At 39.7% G+C, this 15943-nt stretch overlaps 1 long non-coding RNA gene across 2 annotated transcripts in view; it reads right to left on the reverse strand.

Annotated features, from left to right (window-relative positions):
• The window catches only part of LOC140631908 (uncharacterized), a 79901-nt gene that overhangs the window by 35251 nt on the left and 28707 nt on the right, over nucleotides 1-15943 (reverse strand). The gene's annotated exons all lie outside the window — the stretch shown is intronic.

A 15943-nucleotide genomic window follows, 5' to 3' on the forward strand; every position in this document is an offset into this window, starting at 1 on the left:
GATAATGAACTAGATACTTAAAGCATTGGTTCAATGTGGATTTAATTAATTTTTTCTGATTATAAAACAATTCCATTTTCATCATAGAAATCTTATAACAAAAATGGGGTTTTCCATTTTCATTTGTCATAAACTTCAATCATATTGGAAAATATACGTTTGCTTCTCATTTGAATCGTCTCTGCACCTGTGCGTGTGTCCATGTATCCATGTCTGTCTGTGTTTAAATAAGCTCATTATTGAATAAAATAATAAAATTTTAGTTTGCCTAAAGAGTCAGCAAATTAGTATATGCTTTGTTGCAGTTTTTGATTCATGGTAACATTTATAAGTAACTTTCTTTAGTTTATAGATCTTTCTCTGTTACTGTCATAAGATTGCCATAATAAAACCCCTCTTTTCCATATGGAATTCCATTAACAGTTTAGCTGTTTCATCCATCATGAGAAGAGTTTGCTACTGAGGAAGAAGCTAACAGTATTAACCCTGGAACCTCCCACCTCCTCCCCCCATTCCCAAACTCAATTAAACCAGCATCATACCAAGACACACAAAAAAACTGCTGCCTATTTACATAACACAATGATCGAGTAATAAATCAACATTAATCATGAATGTTGCAACAAGTCACTGAAAATGATGTTTGACCTCACCATGGACCAGACTCATCCAACCATGAAAAGCATTCATCTCCAACTGGGAGCCACTTCCCACTCCCAAGGACAGGGTCAAACATTTCGGATACATAGGACAGGCAGGTTTGATCTTTCCTTCCGGATATCACTTTCCTTCTTTCCTAACTCTATTATCTCTTTATTTGGAATCAATCTTATCCTAGAAATGATTCCTGTTCCAACACCCCTAGAGTCCAGTTGTCCTTTTTCTTTAAATCCCTTCGTAACATCTCCTTTCTTAGGATGGATTCCCTACTAGCATAGAAGTTAGCTACAAAGTATATCATAGTCCTAGGTTCCCTGATTCCATCTATAATTACTCTGTTTGAACACTTAAAGGGAAAATTAAAGTTAATTTTCTCGGTAGTATTTTCTGAGCTACAATTCTTTAGGGCTTGGAAAGGAGTCAAAGCTCCACATGAAGCACCCTGAGGCAATCTTGACATCTCTATCACACCACAGTATACGTTAACTAGATGGAGGCAGGTTTGTGAATTTTGCTTCATCCCAAAAATGCTTTCTCATGCCTCTGAGTCTTTGCACATGTTGCTCGTTCTTCCTAGAATCTGCCCATCCTCGCACTTCACCCGCAGGTGCACCCCCATATGTGTGTCTGAGAAACTCTTAATTTACATCTCATGTCTCCACACAAGGTAGATGCGGCCCCTGACAAGCCTTTCCAGACAGCTCCAGGCTCCCTCCAACACCCTTCTGTGTCCCACTGCACTTTGTGCAGACTCCATTTTGGAGCTCGTCCCTGCCCATCACTAGATTGTGAGTTACTGGGAACCAGGGACCAGACTGTATCTCTTCATGTTGTATCCCAGAGCCTGGAACAATGCCTGTCAAGAGAAGTGGTCAACAAAAAATGTGATGAATGAATGAGTGAACAAAGTGCCATCTGACAGAATTTTTAAAAGAGAACAACTAAGAGGAAAACTGTATTTAAATTATCAACATTCCTCCACTGAGTCAAAATAAAACTATTTTGCAATCAATTTTCCATTCTATTCATTATTTCTCCATTTTCTCCAAACCCTCCACCCCTTAACTACTTTGATGAGCAGGGCAGACAGATATTTACATAGCAACTGGTCATTTATTAGTTTATTAAAATGACAGTATTAAAGGAAACAAGTTATGACTAATTTCAATGTCTCAATAGGAAAAAGATAATTTTTGTACACAAAAACTAGTCTGTAGCAGACATAAATTATGCATCGTCATACTGATCACCTGCTACGGTCAATGATATGGAAGTTGAAGATGATAGAAATATATGATATTTAAATTAGTATTTTGCACAGCCATATGCTGAATATGTGCTGTTTCCCCCATGATAAACTGATTGAATAGCTTAAATAATGTTTTAACACATCATTATACAAAAAAATTAGAATAAACAATGAATCATTCTGTCAACTTATGATTCAATGGAACAATGTATATCTTTCATGGTTATTAATATTCAGTGTCTTTAAGTAAATTAAAAATCCAGCTTAACAAAGGTTAAAAATATCTGATGATACATAGACGATTGTAAAAGTAATATATATTAATGAAGTTTTGTATGACTGACTTTTTTCTTTTTTGGTTAATCACTCACAGGATTATGTCAAACATATATCAAGACTTGAGCTCCTTTTTCATCCAACCTTCCGGCATTTCATTACTATAGTTACCTGATTAATGGATGCAATAATATATATGGCATGATATGATATGTTCACATTAAATTTTAATCAAATATTACTAAATTCAGAAAACATTAAGTAAATCATGACTGATGAGGCAATATTGCTGTACTGTCATATTGATGACTCTCAAACTTCACTAGTGAGAGTAACAGATTAAGCACAAGAAGTGAATTTTATGAGGAAATATAAGGATCTCAACTTCCACAGTTGTGTTTTGTTAATTGCTTTACAGCCACCAGAGGAGACATTAGATCCATCAAGTCTACCAGTGTCACAGATCCTGTCATTCCCTTTCTTGATTTCAAAAATTCTATTTGTAGTGAAAGAGGGGCACATTCCTTATCCATGGGGATTTGTTGTTTTCTAATCATGGTTTTTAACTAAAAATTGTTGTTGTTGTTCCTTTTACATGAGGTTTCTAAAGCCATCAAATTTATAGAAATGGAAAGTGGAATGGTGATTTCCAGGGGCCGGGGCAAGGGAGGGATGGGTATCAAGCTTCAGTTTTGTGTACAGAGAAAGTTCTGGAGATCTGATGCGCAGCAATATGAATACACTTAATGCTATTGAACTGTACACTTGAAAACGGATAAGATGGTGAATTTAATGTTACGTATTTTCTTTTTTTTTAAGATTTTATTTATTTATTCATGAGAGACACAGAGAGAGAGGCAGAGACACAGGCAGAGGGAGAAGCAAGCACCACACAGGGAGCCTGACGTGGGACTCGATCCTGGGACTCCAGGATCATGCTCTGGGCCAAAGGCAGGCGCTAAACCACTGAGCCACCCAGGGATCCCTCTGTTAGGTATTTTCTACCACAATGTTTTAAAAAGTTGTTGTTGCTGTTGTAGCATTGTAAAGAGAACTTAAAATCTAACACTGGCTCCTTCAGTCTTGCCAAGAAGGGGAGGAAAGGAGAATTATCATTTGCTGGGGCACAGGTCCACACAGGGGGATGCACTATGTCTAACAATAGCAGCCTCACCCTGGGGTTTGGAATTAAGTCCTAGCTCAGCATCCAACTCCCTAAAGCAATCTTGCTATCTCTATCACACCTCACTTTTTTTTTTTTTTTTGGTCCAGATTAACTAGATAAAGGCAAAACAACCCTGGGCACTCGCTATGTAATATCTCTCCTAACCTTGTGGCAAAGGCACAACGTGGCCAGCCTTATGCTGGTGTTATGTATGAAGAAATACATAACTGTGAGCGGTACAACAGATGGTCACGTTCGAAAAGTTGTATTCTTCTTGCTTGTGGTAGAGATTGTCAGTGCTCATCCATGTCCTGTTCTCGTTTTCCTGGACTCCCAGAGCAAAAAATACGTCCCAGGCCCTCTTGTTGCTAAGCAGGGCCACGTGATCCACACAGGTCATTTTGGGGCTTGGGCAGTGAACCATCCCTATGTGAATCTCCAGGTGCTGTTCCTCTGCTATGGTAACTCTGGCAAACACGTGCTGAGGTAGCAAAGCCATAAGATTGGATCTCTGACTCATCCTTGGAAGGAAGATGCCTCAGAGAACCCACATAACCTACAGCAGGCTTTGTGTGAGGGAGAAGTAAACTAATGTGTGTTGAGCCACCAGGACGTTGAAGTCTTGGGTCACTTCAGGATCACCTAGCTTAGCCGGCCTATACACTGCTGCAGACTTGAGGTATGGTTGGTCAGGGTTAGTGCTACAAGCAAAAGTATTGGTCTGTACGATTATGAAATTGTTTTATCTTAGCCCCACCATCTGAAATCCATGTTTTACAATTACCTAGACACCTAATAGCCAAACATGTACTTCTTCTTTTCTTTCTCTCTTCGCTTCCACCTCTACCTCCTCCAAGTCTACTTCCTCCTCCACCTCCTCTTCCTCCTTCTTTACCAGAAGAATGGAATCTTGAATTTCATGAATTCAAGAATGGAATCTTGAATCTCAGAAGAATGGAATCTTGAATCTCATGAATAAGATGGAATTGGGGTGCCTGGGTGTTGCAGTTGATGAAGCGTCCAACTCTAGATTTCAGCTCAGATCATGATCTTGGAGTCATGAGATTGAGCCCTGCTTCAGGCTCTTTGCGTGGGGAGCCTGCTTGAGATTCTCTCTTTCCTTCTCCCTTTGCCCTTGCCCACACCACTCCCTCTCAAATAAATAGATCTTTTTTTTTTTAAGAAGAATGTGGAATCAACTCACTTTCAACCTTCTCACATTGACACAGGACAACGTTCTTGATTGAGTATATCCTGTCCTCTGAAGCCAACATATCTCCCTTGTTTTCCTAAAACATGGTACTCCTAATAATTTTAGGAGCCTCATGAACTAGTACTTTTGATTTTATTTTTATACACTTTATTTTATTTTTAATTTTGGCAGTTACATATTTACTCAAAAGTATATTAAAAAATATCAAACCAGTGATTTCATGATATCATTGCTTAGGACAAGGCTAACGGAGAATATGTTTCCAAAGTAGATAGATGTTTTTAAAAACTAGTAAGTAAACCACAGGGCAGCTTGCACACTAGGATGACAAAAGTCATGAAGCTGAGGAAATGCTGCCAGATTGTACCCTGGTGGGAACTCTCCAAACAGGGTTAGTGCCAGTCATGCCAGGTGGCCAGCTATTCCTCATCCCTGCCGTCCTTTGGACAGTGTGATAAAAGGAACACACCCTCCTCTGTGTTTCCCCACAGCGCTGTGCCAGGTAGTCATGTCATCCCTGCCTAGAGCTTTCCTCCCAGTGTCAGTGAGCAGTCAATGAACGTGTAGAGGCCACCAGACAGGGCTATGGATAGTGTTTAAGTGCTAATCTCAATTTCCTTCTTTTCTGATTGAAGCCCAAGACCTCATTATCAGAAGTTGACCTGATTGTTCACCTGATCCCATGAGGGGCCTAGCTGCTTCCAGCTGGGAGGGGAAGGAGGTTTAAAGGCAGGACCTGGGCAGGGGTGGAGTCTCACTTGCTCAAACTTTACTGTCATGTTTAGCCTGGGCCCCTGCCAGGTTTTTGGGAAGGGGCAAGTCATCCAACTGGGTGCAGTCTGAGCACCTGGGTTCTCTGGTGAGAGCGGTGTAAAAATTCAGAGATAGGCAGACTGATCCAGGCTCCCACATGTTTAGGTGTTCAGCACAAACAGAAATACATAAATAGCTTGCCCTGATCAGAACACCAAAGTCTGTTTTAATGGTAGTATCACTGCCGCTGTGCCATACTATATTTAGACAAAGGCGCCATCTTACTTTTCACCATTCTCCCCATCTTTCTGCCTTTACTTTGACCCAGGGGAATTCACCACGTGTTCTAGTTCTTATCGCCATAGAAGGAATTGCAGCTTCCTCACCACCCTTGGGCATGTTGCCGCCTCACTCAGCCGGTGGATTGTCACGTAAACACAGGCTGAGTCTTGGCTCCATCTCCTTTCCTCTGGTCTACCAAAAACAATTCCACAAATTATCCTTTCTGTGGACCTAAATCAGCAACCAGGCCCCAAATGAAGATAGAGAAACAGAATTATAGGAGGAAAACATTGATTTCCTCTCATCTTCCACCAGAGCACGGAAGACAGGTCCAATTCCTTGGGCCCTTGGGGTGGGTGTGGAAAAGGAAGTAAAGGTGTCCTGCACAACCTGGATGACATACCCATTGAATATCTGCCATCACGTGTAAAGAGCATCCACAGACCAGAAGAGTCCACCAGGAAGAAGAAGGAAAAAAAAAAAAATCAAGGGATATAGTAGTAAATAGAGAAATGTTTCCCAAGGGATTTTCTGAGAATGGAAAAAAACCCTGCTAATTTGTTAGGCTGCTTGGGAATCTAAAGCTATTGTGAAGGGAGCTTTGTAAGCAAGGACATTTTGAATTTGCAGGTGAGTTGGCCATCAAGGAGAAGAATATGTGCCCCAAAGGGGGAAAAGAACAAACAGGGAAGTAGGATAGAGTTGGAGAGCTGAACCAGTTTAGACAACTAATGGAAAGCCCCCGGAGTGAGTACACCTTCTCCCAAGCTAGTGTCTGGGCCTGCCAGGGCAGCGCCAACTTCCACCCAGGCCCTGAGGGACTCTCATGGAGCACCTTGCGTGGCAGGTGGGGGCTGTTGTGGGCAAGGGTTGGGCCTCCCATTGTCCTGGTGTGTTCAATGAAGCTTCTGTCGGGAGAGGGGAGCCAGCAGAATGTGGGCTGACACACTGAGGAACACCCAGAGAACCCCAACTTCCCCTTGGCAGCACACTCCCTCAACAACTAACTTCGTTCACACCTGGACCTGGGGTTATAGGTCAGATTATAGGACTGCTGAAGGACCAGATTAGTCTCATCTAGAACACGGATGCCTGGGGTGCTGGGCTGGCCATGGGCTATTCCCTTCCCAGGAGGCCTGCAGAGAATGAGTGTATTTTGATACTAATCTGGTAGTTCAAGTCCATTCTTAGCAGAAGACGTCAGTGATGGGGTTCTCCAGCCACACACATTTGCTGAGAGTTACAGAAGATACTTCATATGTAGAAGGCAAACATCACCGCGTCCTAACTGGAATTTCTTGCTTTGACTATCGGCTCTATCATGTTTCAGAGAATACACTTTGACTTGTGGCATATCTGAATTCACTAATATTGGCTCGTGTACTAGCCAGAGCTGTTATATTGGGTCCCCATCTATTTTATTTCTAAAATACATTTAGCTTGTTTATAAATCTGTAATTGCATCTTCGCAACAACTTAAACTTTTAATGAGTTGAAGCCAGAGCCTAGAGGTTTAAAACATTTATTTATTTATTTATTTATTTATTTATTTATTTAGCAACGTATGTCCTAATAAGTACAAATAGACAGCCACCCATCTGTGAGTTCTGCCCAATGTGATGGGAAAGAAAGAACTGTCAGGCACTCCAGCACATAGGGGAATCCCTTTTGTTTAAGAAATGCTTCTTCAAAGGAATTGGCATCCCTGCCTCCCTTTGAGGGTGTCGCTGTGTGGGAGGCTCTGTCGGTCTCCCTACAATGACAAAGCTGAGGAGCCTGTCTTGGGTTGGTGCTTCCCTCAAAATGCACAGTCTGGGCAAAAAATACAGACACAAAGCATGCACAGAGAAGAAATCAGGGCCGAGCAGAGTGTGGGCTGAAGAATCCTGCCTCCTAAGGAGGTGACAGTCAAACGACGCTGGCTCATCATGTGTGTCAAAGGCAGTGCAAGGCAGGTAAATAGCAAGTAAGCATTTCCCACCCACTCACAAATTCCATGCTGGAAACGCTGGTTTTGCAGGAGCCTCTTTCCACTATTGGGTCCATTCACATCCAAGCTCTTTTTAAGAAGGAAACAAACAAGCCGCTAATACGTCAGGCACTAGTTCAGAATGTTTTCAATAGTAACCACAGGAAATCTGCAACTTTCCCCTCTCGTGCTCTAGCATTTAATCCCTTCAACTTGCCTTGTTTTGTTTGCCGTGAAATGAGATGAAGAGTCAATTTTCCGATAGTAAGTACAGAATCAATATATAAGGGCAGTGACTACAAATATCTATTCTCAGAAAGCTTCATTGAGCAGGAACTCACTTGCACAGAACATGAGTTCCCCTTTGACGAGCTCTACTTTTATTGTCCACCATGGCTGGATTCAACATACAGAACTAAAATAGTCTCCTTTAGACAAAGTATGAAGGTATATAAAATCCCACAAATAAATGGATTCGATGAAGCAATATCAAATAAAGACTATAAATATCAAACTGAAGAATTTATATGAAACAGCATAGATTTCAAGTGCTAGAGAATTGAGGAAAGGAACCAAAAACTGGAGAAACCATTTGAATGAGTAAACAATAAGGAAAAGCTGATATGATCTTTGTATATGTATTGCTTTCTAACTTATCTTTATAATGCAAATCATACTTCCACTGAGTAAAGAATGTACCTAGATTTGACAAATGGTTTATCAACCCATGCCACTTAAAATGCTTTCAAATAACTGATGTCTGCGTCAGTCAACAATATCTCTATCCGTATCACCCAGATCTTATGACCAATGGGAAAATCTAACTTTGCCTGTGTAGGCTCCTATTTCAGAGACTGCTACTTCTTATCACAGTAAAACAAAATAGTAAATGGTATTCTCCTTCTCTTCCAACTGCCCAAGGAGCAATAACTGCGTTTTTGTGGAATCCAATTATGCTCTAGAGATTTGGATTGTCTTTGCAGGAGGGAGGGGAAGAGTGAAGACTAGTGATATAATTAAATAAAACAAATTGTGGTTTGTCTGGGGTTTTGGTCTACATCCTGCCAGGAAGTGAGTGAAGAAGTCATTGGCAGGTACTGCACTCTGGAAGAGAGCTTTTTTGCAGCCGGGTAGGTCAGCGCAGTGCCAGCCAGCCTTATGTGTAGGAAGAAGGGCAACCACCTACGTAGCACCATTTGACGTGTACAACAAGGCCCTCCTGGCCATAAAATAGCTCTCACACTAGCATGCACAGCCCAATATTCTCTTCAACCAATCAGTACTGGCTAAGTATAAGACTTGTATGAACACTTTTTGTACACCCAGTGATTGCTGAGCACAAAGCAAATATGAGGCATCATCCCTGACTTCAAGACCTGACAGATCAGAGACACAAAACTAGGGTAGGTGAGAATATCAAATACGTTAAAACAATGTGTAATTAAAATTGTGCGATACACTGTCAAGTGCTACAAAACTAAGAGAAGGGAGAAAAAAAAATAGAGCAGTCATGGAGCTTTTGAATGAGTGAACGAAGAGAGGAGTAAGATCTAGGATAACAGCATGGATCAGAAGAAAAGACGGGAGATCCAAAAAGCATAATGGCACAGGGACAGAGGTGAAGGGGGACCTTCTTAGGAAAATGAGACATGTCTGATTAAAAGTGTGCATCAAAGGCACTGATGGAGAGTAACTGAATAGATGGAGCAGGATCAGATGTCAGGAGGACCCCTATCTGATCTCTAATCTCCATCTTTATGAAGTTTTTTCCCTTTTGTAAAGACTAAGAAATGAAACCTCTACCCCAGTTACACTTTATATCATCATCCTGTTTATTTCCTAAGATTTACCACAGACTTTCATTATCTTGTTTTTAATTCATTTACTTTTGTACTTACTTATTTACTACCCATTGTCCATCTCCTGCCTGGCACTCATATAATGAGTGAATGAATGAATGAATGAATGAATGAATGAAACTGTCCCTACAAGACACTTGGTAGAGCCAGGAAGGTTATCTTTAGCTCTCTTTCATTATCTCAAACTCACTGAGTATTTTGTTTCTCTTGAAGGCAGATGGAACCCTGTCCTGAAGGATCCAAAGCAAAACTTTCTTTGGATCTTCAGTATCGAGTCAAGTCTCTAAATTTTAAGAATGAAGGGATGCCATACTGGGGAATGCTATCCATCAGTCCTGGTTTAGAAGTGAATCGGTACCTGAAGAGTGAAAGGAAGAAGAGACATTGGAAAAACAGGAAAGAGTTAAATTAGGGAAGTAAGGGGAAAGGAGTTGTGTGCACAGAAAGGAAGTGCCCATCCAAAGAAGAGAACATTTCTAGGACCTACCTGATACTGAGTTTGGAACTGGTCAAATCAGAATTGCAGTGACTGATGTCTCCTTGCAACATGGAGAGTAGCTAGAGAACCAGAGGGGTTTTAAGAACAGAAAGGTCCAAAGACTGGAGTAGTTACAGATGAGAGTCTAGAGGAGAATTCCCTGGGAAGGGAATATCACTCCAGGAATGTCTGCATTTTAATTATACAATTGCAAAACCAACTCAGTAATTGGAATGTTTCACTCTTTATTCACAGGACAGCAGAATCTTAGAAGCTGAAAGGGTACTGGGGACACTTTCAATCAGCTATCAGGCTTCAGCGAGGTTGTTCCCACAGTATTCTAAACTGAAAGTAGTCTATTCTCATTTTAAAAATGCAAAGAGGAAGTCATTTTCAATAATGATACAGTCTCTTCTTTTCAAGAAATTGTTCTATGACCCAATCCCAAAAAGGCAGCTAGACTGAGATGCAGGCCTGTCTGAGTACGGTTCTAAAACTGAGACCAGGGGCAGCCTGGGTGGTTCAGCAGTTTAGTGCTGCCTTCAGCCCAGGGTGTGATCCTGGAGATCCAGAATCGAGTCCCACGTCAGGCTCCCTCCATGGAGCCTGCTTCTCCCCCTGCCTGTGTCTCTGCCTCTCTCTCTCTCTCTCTGTCTCTCATGAATGAATGAATAAATAAAATCTTTAAAAAATAATAAAATAAAAAAATAAAACTGAGACCAGAAGCAGTGAGCTTCATTCTTGTAACTGGTACTTCCAAGTATCATCTCTCACCATGATTGCTGGCTTACTTCTTGCCTCAGTCTCCTTTTGTCCTCTTCCTGTCCCACATCATAAAAGAAAACATACTGGAGAATAATGAGTCACATGGGATGGGAAACTTACACTCCATCCCACCCTGTGTAGTACAGGGCAGCAGGCTACTCTGCCTTTCTCTCTAATTCAGAGCATTTGTCTTGCTCAACCCATCTCCAATTTAAGAAATTATATGAGAACTGGTACTACAGATTTAAAAGTCCTGAATGGGGATCCCTGGGTGGTGCAGCAGTTTAGCGCCTGCCTTTGGCCCAGGGCGCGATCCTGGAGACCCAGGATCGAATCCCACATGGGGCCCCCGGTGCATGGAGCCTGCTTCTCCCTCTGCCTATGTCTCTGCCTCTCTCTCTCTCTGTGACTATCATAAATAAATAAAAATTTTTTAAAAAAATAAATAAATAAAAGTCCTGAATGTTGAAAGAAAAAAATAATCAGGCTTTTCCATTTTTTAGCTTTGTTCAATGGTTAGAAATTTGTTTTTGCATTATTCCTTTTAGTCTACATAGCAAGCTTTTCAAAAATAATGTTCTCTTGTGTGTGGAGCTATATATAAAAGATTGAAAAAACTGCTTTCAAAATGAGTAAATGGGTTGATATTATTGAGAGCCATATTCTCATTGTGGAAGAAGGGCCATACAAATATAAGAGAGAAAGCCAAAAAGAATCCTGTAGAAGTATGCTGGAATTGGAGGTACTGGTATGAACTATGATTTCTAAAATATGTATGTTTATGTGCACAACTATTTGCATATCATAAACATGTATATGTGTATACATATGCATATATAAATATATATATTTCTTAGTTCTATACACTAAAAGGGCCAAGAAGCAAAGATGCCGGCAGTAGCAACAAGCATACGTAGATCTTGGTCTCTAATACAGCTCTCCACTAAGAAGATCTAAGGGTTCTCAGAGAAATGTCTGATTCCAGAGACAGGATAAGACCTCGGGATATCTTGCTTGCCAGGAAGCAAGAAGGTACATGAAGCAATGATGAAAGCATGTTATAAGGACACCAAAGCTGGCTTGAGTGAGCTACTCCTGACCAAATCTGGAACATTTGGGCATCAGCGTCCCAGCATCAATCATGAATTTTAAACCACTGAATAAATAATAACTCATCTGTCCATTCCAAAAATACATAGATAATAACGATTATAATAGATGATAAATAATAATGATAGATGATAGATAGATAAAGATCAAAGTCTCTAGCTTACCTAGAATGCAGAGGACCAAATAGTAAATCTAGAGGTGGTACTGGAGTTAGAAAATTATCATTTTGCAACTGTTATGGTTAAAGTCAAACTAAGAATTGTCAATGAATTTTAAATCTTGAAGGAAATTTTGAATGAGATGCAGGACATTTGCATAATCCTATTAGGAGGGAGGGAGAGAGAGAGAGAGAGAGAGAGAGAAAAAATTATATAATGCAAAAATCAGGCAACACCTTGACTAGGTGTTAAATTAGTATCACCAAAAAGAGACAGATGGACATTGTGTGCTTCCAGATGCAACGTCCAGAGAAGACATATCACCTAGGCAGTAAGAGAGTGCACAATCTCAATCTAATCACAAGGAAACATCAGATAAACACAAAATGAGAAATGTTATATTCATTTTTAAAAGGGGGGGAGGCCAACAATATTCTTCAAAAAATGTCAGTATTGTAAAAGACAAGGAAAGGTGACAGAATCAGCTCCAGATGAAAGGAGGCTAGAGAGACTTGACAACTAAATGCAATACCTAAGCCTAGGCTGGATCCACTGATGGGGAAAAAATACTATAAAAAGACATCCCTAGATTACCAATAAAATTGGAACATGGAGAGCTGATGACAGGAAAGCCTCATATCAATGTAAATCTAGGAAGTAAATGAGTGTGTGGTAGTCATTCATAGGAAATATCCGCTGAAGAATATAGGTGCAAAGGGCCACGATATTTGTAATTTACCCTTAAAGAGTTCAGAAAAAAATAGAGAAAGAGGGAGGGAGAGATCAAGGGCACAACTGACAAAGTAAATGGAATCAATGTTAAATATAAGTGAATCTGGAGAAAAGGTCTAAGAGTGTTTGTGCAACTCTCTTTACTTTTGCAAACTTTGTTGTAAGTTTGAAACTATTTCCAGATAAAAGCTTTAAAAAAGAGATGCTTTGATATTCTGTAGTTCTAAGGACAAAGGAACAAAAGGAAATGATTTCATGGGACGCTTACTATTATCTTTTCATTATAATTGCACATTGTCTTGCTTACTTATTTTGAACGTAAAAACGCATTTGAAAACTATTTGAATGAAACTTATTTGAAAAGCGATTGTTAGATGTTGCAAACCCCTGCTGGATCACAATATCTTATACTAAGCATCATGGAGTCAAATAGAGTCAATAGACCAGGCTTGCAGCAGAAACTCCCTAGCTCAATAAACGCCGACCCTACCCACATTTACCTGTCAAATTCCAAATCACATGCCCCTCCTCCGACTTTTTCCCTTAGGTTTAGAGAACAACGTGATCTTCCTATTTGATATTATTTTTAGAATTCTCCCCAAATCCAAACTTATAATAACAAAGGAACAGTTTGGAGCTCATAGGCTGACAACCTAAGCCTACTGCAGAGTTTAACCCAGAGTCTATCTTTTGTGCCAACTAATTTGCATAATGCAGGCTAGATTCACATTTTTCAGTAATTGCACTTTTTATCTCCTAACCTCCCCCCTGCATCCCAAGAAATGTGTTTGCTTTAGCTACTTAGGGTTGTGGTTGCTGTTTTTGTTTTTGTTTTTGTTTCTGTTTTTTAAGGACCTCACCTAAACCACTTACATTAAGGAGAGTTTCCTAAGTAGTCATGTTGTAGAAATAGAAGATCAGTATTTTACCTAAGATGAATGGTTTTTAAATGTTCAGAAGTATTTATTGCACAAAATGCAAACATGAAATCCAAAATACTTCATTCTTGGTAATCCAAATGCTACAAAGAAGCGATTGCAGAACTCTTTCTTGCAAACTGAACTCACCCAGCACCAGCTGGCCCCTGTGCACGAAAATCTCCAAGAATACTGGTCACTGAAGACACCTAGAGGACATATTAAGAAACTACACAGGAGCAGGCCTGCAAACGCTCCATGGTTCCCTCTTGCTGCTGCCTCTGTAATTTAAGAAGTATTTTATGCAGGATGCCTTGTGGGAAGAGGGGCACAGAGGTGAGCATTGGGCTTCGGTACTGAAAATTGAGATATTCAGTCATCAGCACATGCCAGAGCAACTTTTCATGATGCTTTATGGGCTTCGTTAGCTCCACAAGAGCATGTTCAGTGATACTCCTGTTAAAATAGATGATTGTTATTGGCTAAAAAAGAAAAATCATTGAAAACCTACATCGTGGTTGACAGCGATCAAAAAAGGAAGAAAAGCTTTTGCTTGCATTTGTTCTGATGCCTTATTTGCTTTCCCGTTACTTAGTGCTACTTGGATCTATGGACTATGTAAACTTTAAAAAGTTATTTTGGGACCATTGAAAACTTCCCTTTGGTTTACCCAAAGCCCCAGCTTTGCCTGCCCTTTGGTAGAAAGGAGAGACGACCTATCTTATCCCTTTGGTCCATCAACCTCCAGTATTCTTTCCAATTTACTAACTGGTAAGCTGGTGGAGACAGTGCTTTACTGCTTTAGGAGCTGGACTTGTACAGTCTGGGTGGGCAGCAACACGCAGTTACAGCAAATGTACCAGTCTGTTAAAACACAGCTACAACTATAACAAGAACAACTATTTTTAACACAAAATTCCATGGCCCAGAGAGGTTTAAATATTTCAAGCAATATTTATTACAACAAGAATGCAGGCTGTGTCTAGCACTCCTTTATAATGGAATTTAAGTAGGGCCCTCCCACGGAGATACCATCCTATTTTATGAGAAATTTTCCTTTTCCTTTGTCACAAAGGGATTAGACTACCTATTGATAGAAGGTATTACTTCAGGAACGTCTACTTTATTGACCCAATTATTGATAAAAATTTGTAAGCTTTCTACCAAAATTTTTTCTTCTCTTTTTGGGGGTAGGGATCAGGGGACAGGAAGAAGTTGCTTACTGGTGTCTGGAAGTACTTACCAATAACAAACTCGAATGAGGCTGCATTTTTATGTCCAGACAGGGTGTGGTTAGACATAGACTTAGAACTGGGGAAAATGTGCATTTGGCAATTTTCAATTTCTTTTTCAAGGATGAAAACAATGAATAGACTTGTTAGTTTCACCAAGGTCTTTTGTTAATACACGTGGGGATAGCATTATCTTTCGATCTTAATTGAGCATCTACATGAAAGGATAGAAGTAAATGATGTGAATGACTGTGAGGTCCATACACAGTGTATTTCAGTCTGAAGCTTGAGTGATACAATTCATTTGAATCCATGTACAAAATAAGCACAATCAATGTTTTTGGATAGTTAATTAAGTACAGATGATATTAGAGATTTTGAATTAAAAGTGGAACCAAGTGACCATTGCTGGAATATTTAATATGAAAATAGGAATCCAGAAGACTCATAAAAGCAGAATAAACAAAGGTCTGATTTTTTAAAATAAACTAATCAATTTTTTTCTCTTGGGAAGTATCCTGTATGCTTAGAGCATCAAGAATCATGGATGGGGTTTTTTTAAGCAGTCAAAGGGATTCTCTCAATTTCAATTTATTTATTTTTAAGTACATAATGAATCCACATGAGTTCAAATGTTTGGAAGAAGAATAAGATATGCTATAAAAAGTTTTCTTCCCACTCCTGTCCCTTAGCAACCAGTTTCCTGACTCAGAAGCAATCAATGTTAATTTTTTATGAATCTTTTATTTTATACATAAATACACGCACGTATACACCTCCTCTTTCCCTTGCTTTTTTGCACCTGTATGAGCACTTTAAACATTGTATCCTGCATATCTTTGAAAACATGAAATACATAGGACTCTCTTGTTCTTTTTATAACTATAAAAACTAGTATTCTACTGTACCAAATTATGTACCATAATTTATTCAATGAGTCCCCTGTTAGTAGTCACAGTGTTTCCAAATCTTGTTTTCAACCTTTGCTATTACAAAAACGGTACAGTATGTAAGTAACCCTGTACATACCCATATATAAGGTATATACCTATATACATAGAAGAAATTCCTCTGAGTGGAATTCTGGGTTGCAAGACATGTGCATTTGTAATTCTGATAGATTCT

The sequence above is a fragment of the Canis lupus genome, chromosome 4 (genome assembly GCF_048164855.1).
Source record: "Canis lupus baileyi chromosome 4, mCanLup2.hap1, whole genome shotgun sequence".
In the NCBI taxonomy this organism is placed as follows: Eukaryota; Metazoa; Chordata; class Mammalia; order Carnivora; family Canidae; genus Canis; species Canis lupus.